Here is a 6,057-nt window from a genome sequence, read left to right on the forward strand (position 1 = left end):
CCTGAAGAGGCACCCCTCTCAAGGCCAGGTGTGAGGTTGCAGGTAAGGTTACAGGAAAGCCCTGCGCTCTGCTTTGGGATGTCAGATGGGTAAGATCTTGCAAGAACAAATTTCAGAAACGGAAAGTAAAACCCAGATGAGAAGCCAGAGTGTGACTTTAGACAAGAAATGAGCATGAGGATGAAAATGAGAAGCGCTGGCATTTTTCGGAGCCCTGTGTTTGCAAGGCACTGGACTGGGTGCCTTCCAAGTTCAAGGTCTTAGCAGCCAGATCCAGTCTAGCGTTTGAAGCAATGTGCTGGTCACACTGGCTCACTTCTGCAGGCCCTTTGGAGAGGAGCCAAAGTAGCCCAATTCCAGTGATTTCCAACCAGAGGCTGGGAAAAGGAACAAGGGAGCAGGGAGGGCTTATTGAATAGTTATAAACCAAGACAGGAACAAGGGGACAACCAACAGGTGGGCAGTCACTGAGGTACTGATGGACTTTGTGGAAGGTTGGAATCTCTCACCTACTACCGTCTCCAACCAGCACACAGGACAATTACTGAGCGACCTGCACGAGAACTGCTTGCGATTCTTCCCAGGAGCTGCCACAGGCTGTAAAGTTCACTGTGCACGCATGCTCCGTAGTGTTCGATTCTTTGAAACTCCCTGGACTGTAGCCCACCGGGCTCCTCTGTCCATGGTATTCTCCAGGCAAGAAAACTGGAATGGGTTGCCATTTCCTACTCCAGGGGATCTTCCCAACCCAGGGATCAAACCTGCATCTCTTATGTCCTCTGAATTGGCAGGTAGGCTCTTTACCACTAGCACCAGCTGGGAAGCTCCTAAAGTTCATTAACAGTAAATAAATGATGTGATGTTAATTGCTCAGTCATGTCCGACTCTTTGCAATCCCATGGACTATAGCCCGCCAGGCTCCTCTGTCCATGGAATTCTCCAGGCCAGAATACTGGAGTGGGTAGACTTTCCCTTCTCCAAGCAAGGCAAGAAAATTGGAATGGGTTGCCATTTCCTACTCCAGGGGATCTTCCCAACCCAGGGATCAAACCCAGATCTCTTGCATTGCAAGCAGATTCTTTATCATCTGAGCCACGAGGGAAGCCTTAAATAAATGATACTTATAGCTATTTTGTTGGGGGTTTTATGTGAACTTCAAAGGTAGGATCGGCCCAACACTCATGCACCTAGCCTTCACCGCTTCCTGGCCATGGAACCTTGAGCAATTCATAACCTATTTCACAGACTGTGACACAGCACAGGGACCATGCTCCTTCCCAGGGTGGTTTTGAGAAAGAAACGAGTGTGCCTACATGTAGAGGCACATGGAGAGGCCCTGCAGTAAAGAACCTTGTGTAACTGGCTAAGGCCAGCTTTTCCCAGACTTGCCCAAGGCCATTCGTGTGAACACTAGCGGGAAAAAGGAACACACTTCAGGGAATAGACATGTAAGAAGAGAATTAAGAAGGCCAGATTCTCATGAGATTGGGACTTCTTTATATGCTAAAAACATTTGCACACTTTGGTAAGTATACTTTGGCTTAAAGAAGTGTTTCCAACTGGTTTTTCATTAGCAATCCCCCGAGAGAAATACTAAATTCAAATTCTCCCCAACAAGAGAAATTATGATTTTGATAAGATACCCAGAAATAAGATTTTGTCAAGTAGGATTTTGCTTTGGAAGGCCACAAAACCACTTTAATATTTTAGACCTTCTTTTGCCCTCATGAACCAATCTTTGCCACCTTAGAGGTCCTATCACCCCTGTTGAGAATTCAGTTTAAAGCTGTTTGGGAAGACAGAAGGTCTTTCTACCTTCTAACAGAAGGTAGAAATCACTGGACTCCAGTTTTTCTCATTCCCTTATGAAGGGCAAGCATTTTTAAACAGGAAGGAGAACAAATACTGATAGAAAGGAAGATAAAATGAAAGGTAATGGAGAGATGAGTGTGAGGTCATATCCATTCGCATCCTCCAGACCCAGTCACACACCGACATGAGTTCTCTGAAGGACTCTGGGGAACCAGCCGGGTGGTGAAGGATCTAGAAGCCATAATCTGTGCGGAAACACTGAAGCATCATGGAGGGTGGAGTTTCACATGGAGAAGCAAAAGCAAGGAATACCAACTACTACTCTCAAATATTTGGAAGGTCATCAGTTAGAAAGTACCCAGAAATTTAGTGTGTGTGGTTTAAAGGAAGGGAGGAGGGGAGCCAGGGGATAGGGTAGATGAAAATCAAATTCTGGGTCAAGGTAAAAGACCTCTTTAATGAAAATGCTCCATCAGTAGAATGGGATTTTTCATCAAGTATCGAAAGAACACAACCCCCCACCCAACCCAGTTAAAAGTGGTGAGTCAGGGACAACACAGAAGAGACCCTTGCATTGGGAGAGAGAGGCTGCAGCTGATGACTTCTAAAATCTTGATCGGCCCCTCAAGACTGTAGTATTTTAGGGACTTCCTTTGCAGTCCAGTGGTTAAGAATCCATGTTTCCTCTGCAAGAGGTGCAGGTCTGTTCCCTGGTTGGGGAACTAAGATTCCACATGCAGCACAATGCAACCTTTTTTTTTTTTTTAATTTTTTAAAAATTAAAATAAAAAGACTGTAAAATTTTATTGTTTTTGTCTTGAGGCTGGGTAAGTACAGGGCTTGCAGGCCCGTGGAGTGCAGCCCAACACTGAGTGTTCCTGACCTGCTGACTTAACAAGATTTATAGGATAGTGCCATGTACCTATGCTCCAGGAGCTCCTGAAGGTTGCTAAGCCTCAGAGTGATCCCCAGGCTGAGGCATTGGGTGCCCCTCCCCTGGCCCAGAAACTTCCCATTCTAAGACAGCCCAAGGAGTGGGTATGAGATTCCTCTGGGTTATTTGTGGTAATCATGAGGACCAAGATGCTTCCCTGGCAGCTCAGACTAAGATCATGGCATCTGGTCCCATCACTTCATGGCAAATAGATGGGGAAACAACAGAAACAGTGAAAGACTTTATTTTCTTGGGCTCCAAAATCACTGCAGATGGTGATTGCAGGCTTGAAATTAAGACACTTGCTCCTTGGAAGAAAAGCTATGACCAACCTAGACAGCATATTAAAAAGCAGAGACATTACTTTACCCACAAAGGTCCATATATAGTCAAAGCTATGGTTTTTCCAGTAGTCATGTATGGATGTAAGAGCTGGATCATAAAGCTGAGCACTGAAGAACTGATGCTTTTGAACTGTGGTGTTGGAGAAGACTCTTGAGAGTCCCTTGGACAGCAAGGAGATCCAACCAGTCCATCCTAAAGGAAATCAGTTCTGAATATTCATTGGAAGGACTGATGCTGAAGCTGAAGCTCCAATCCTTTGGCCACCAGATGTAAAGAACTGTCTCAATGGAAAAGACCCTGATGCTGGGAAAGATTGAGAGCAGAAAGAAAAGGGGATGACAGAAGATGAGATGGCTGGATGGAATCACCAACTCGATGGACATGAGTTTGAACAAGCTCCAGGAGTTGGTGATGGACAGAGAAGCCTGGCATGCTGCAGTCCATGGGGTTGCAAAGAGTCAGACATGACTGAGACACTGAACTGAACTGAGGACTAAATAATTCCTGAGTGCTAAGTAACGTTAGAGTCCCCGAGTCCAGTGACTTCCCACTGTCCTCTGTTCCTTCCAGAATCCTCCATCGTGACATGAGATTTGTCTGAACGATGCTTCCAGCCACTGCTCATCGGGTAAGGGAATGGAGAGGAGCTCTCGCCTTGCACCGAGGGAAAGTCTGCTTCAGTGTAACTGGGTTCTTGGGGAGGGATGTGTGGCTCTTCCCTTGAAAGGCAAAGGGGTTGCTGTGCCGTTTGACAAGTCAGGAACCCGGAGGAAATACATGGTGTCCTATTCCAGGCAGACGCTGAAGAAGGAGCTGGTGAGGGATAGGAATTGGTGAGGGGTGTCTTTCCTCTTCCTGTGAGGGAAGAGTGAAAAACTGGACAGGTATTTTCTGGAAGGGAGATGCAAGTGAAGGAGGCGGCCCTGGATAAACGTGGTCACCTTGTACCTTTTTGAGTCACAAAGGGCAAAGATTCAGATGAGGCTCCAGAAAGACTGAATTCTGACAGAGAATTCCCTCCCTTGGCACTGAGGGAGTCACAGGCCACGCTGTGAGACCCCGAGAGCTGCTCGGTACTCACCCTTCCTGCTGTAGGAGATTCAGAGAGGAAGGCCCGGCAGCAGGATTAAGGAACAGGTTAAACTTGTGGACTCGAGCCAGACTCCCTGGCTTCAGATCCCTATCACCTGTGAGTCACGTGACTGATACTGGTATTAGGCAAGTCCCTTGATTCACTGTGCCTGTTTTCTCCTCAGTGGAGGGTGATGGTAACATTAATGCCCACTGCATTGATTTATCATTGAGGATTAAGTGAACCTACATAGATATATATAAAGGGCTTGGAATAGTGCCTGACAATAAATCATATTCAATGAAGTCTTTCCTCAGACCTTCGTTTTTGAAACATTTAGTTTTATTTATCTGGCCGCACCAGGTCTGGGTTGTAGCACAGGGAGTCTGCGACCTTAGCTGTAGCACGAAAGATCTTTTAGTTGCAGCATGCAAACTCTTAGTTACAGCACATGGGGTACGGTTCCCTGACCAGGGATCGAACCCGAGTCTCCTGCATTGGGAGCGTGGAGTCTTAGCCACTGGACCACCGGGGAAGCCTCTCAGATTTCCCTTAGATATGTAATTTTTAAAGAAAATATTAGTTACAGGTGAAGCATCTCACCGTCTTACTCCCTTTCACCTTTCCGAGATTGAGGTATACCTTTCCTACCTATATTTTAAAATTTATTACATACGTATGTACTCATAAGCAACCACAGTGTGCAGCACATTTTAAGAGATGATATCATAAATGACATCTCATTTCACCTCTCATCCACTCAGAACTAACCATGAGCTTTACCCTCACTCACACACACAGCTCCGGTACCATGTCCAGTCCTGAGACTGGCCCAGATGTGCTCTTCACTGTGCCCTGGTCACTGTCCAACCCTAAGCCTCTCTCCATGTGCACATGTGAGTTTCTCTAAAGTGTGTACATAAACTGCTTATGACCCCTTGAATGTACAGTACATACATCCTCAGCTTTTCAAAATGCTGCCAAAATGCTCTCCAACATGTTTGTGCCATATTTTCCATTTCCCCAATCTGGTAGTAAGTGTAAAATGGTATCTTGCTACTTTAATTATATTTCCATTATTCTAGGAATGTTCAGAGCCTTTTCGTTGTTTATACTTGATTTGAGCTTTCCCTCTGATTTACCCATTCATGTCCTTGGTTCATTTTTTTCTAGTTATTTGTATTTTTCTTTTAATGTTTAATATGTAGGATTTTAAAAATTACAAAATCCTGGATTGTAATCCTTTGTAACTCAGAATAGTAATCCTTTGTCAGGGACATGCATGGCAAATATATTCTTCTAGTCTGGAAAAAAAAATCTATAGGATTTTATAACAACTCAAAGGCATCCTAAAAAGGATGCCTGTCAACATAACAGATCTTGTAGCAGGATAACATAGCAGATCCTGTTAACATAACAAGAGTTATTTTTCAATATTTTAAAATGCCAAGTCGTAGCCCTCTTGTTTGAGGTAAGGCTGAAATTCTACTAAACTATCATCTGGAGAGGGCCTTGGACTCCCTGGAAAAATACGATCTATGTGTAAGTGGCTCTAATCATTTCAATAGACTGAGGTACTCCAACTACAGAGGGAGGGATTAAGTTTTAGAATCACCCTGAGTGATGTCAACCCTTCTATGAATCCAGAAGTTCAGTTTCTTGTGTAATATGAGACGATGCTGCTGCTGCTGCTAAGTTGCTTCAGTCGTGTCCGACTCTGTGTGACCCCATAGACAGGAGCCCACCAGGCTCCCCCGTCTCTGGGATTCTCCAGGCAAGAACACTGGAGTGGGTTGCCATTGCCTTCTGCAATGCAAGAAAGTGAAAAGTGAAAGTGAAGTCGCTCAGTCGTGTCCGACTCTTCGCGACCCCATGGCCTGCAGCCTACCAGGCT

The sequence above is a fragment of the Bos javanicus genome, chromosome 26 (assembly GCF_032452875.1).
Source record: "Bos javanicus breed banteng chromosome 26, ARS-OSU_banteng_1.0, whole genome shotgun sequence".
Lineage (NCBI taxonomy): Eukaryota > Metazoa > Chordata > Mammalia > Artiodactyla > Bovidae > Bos > Bos javanicus.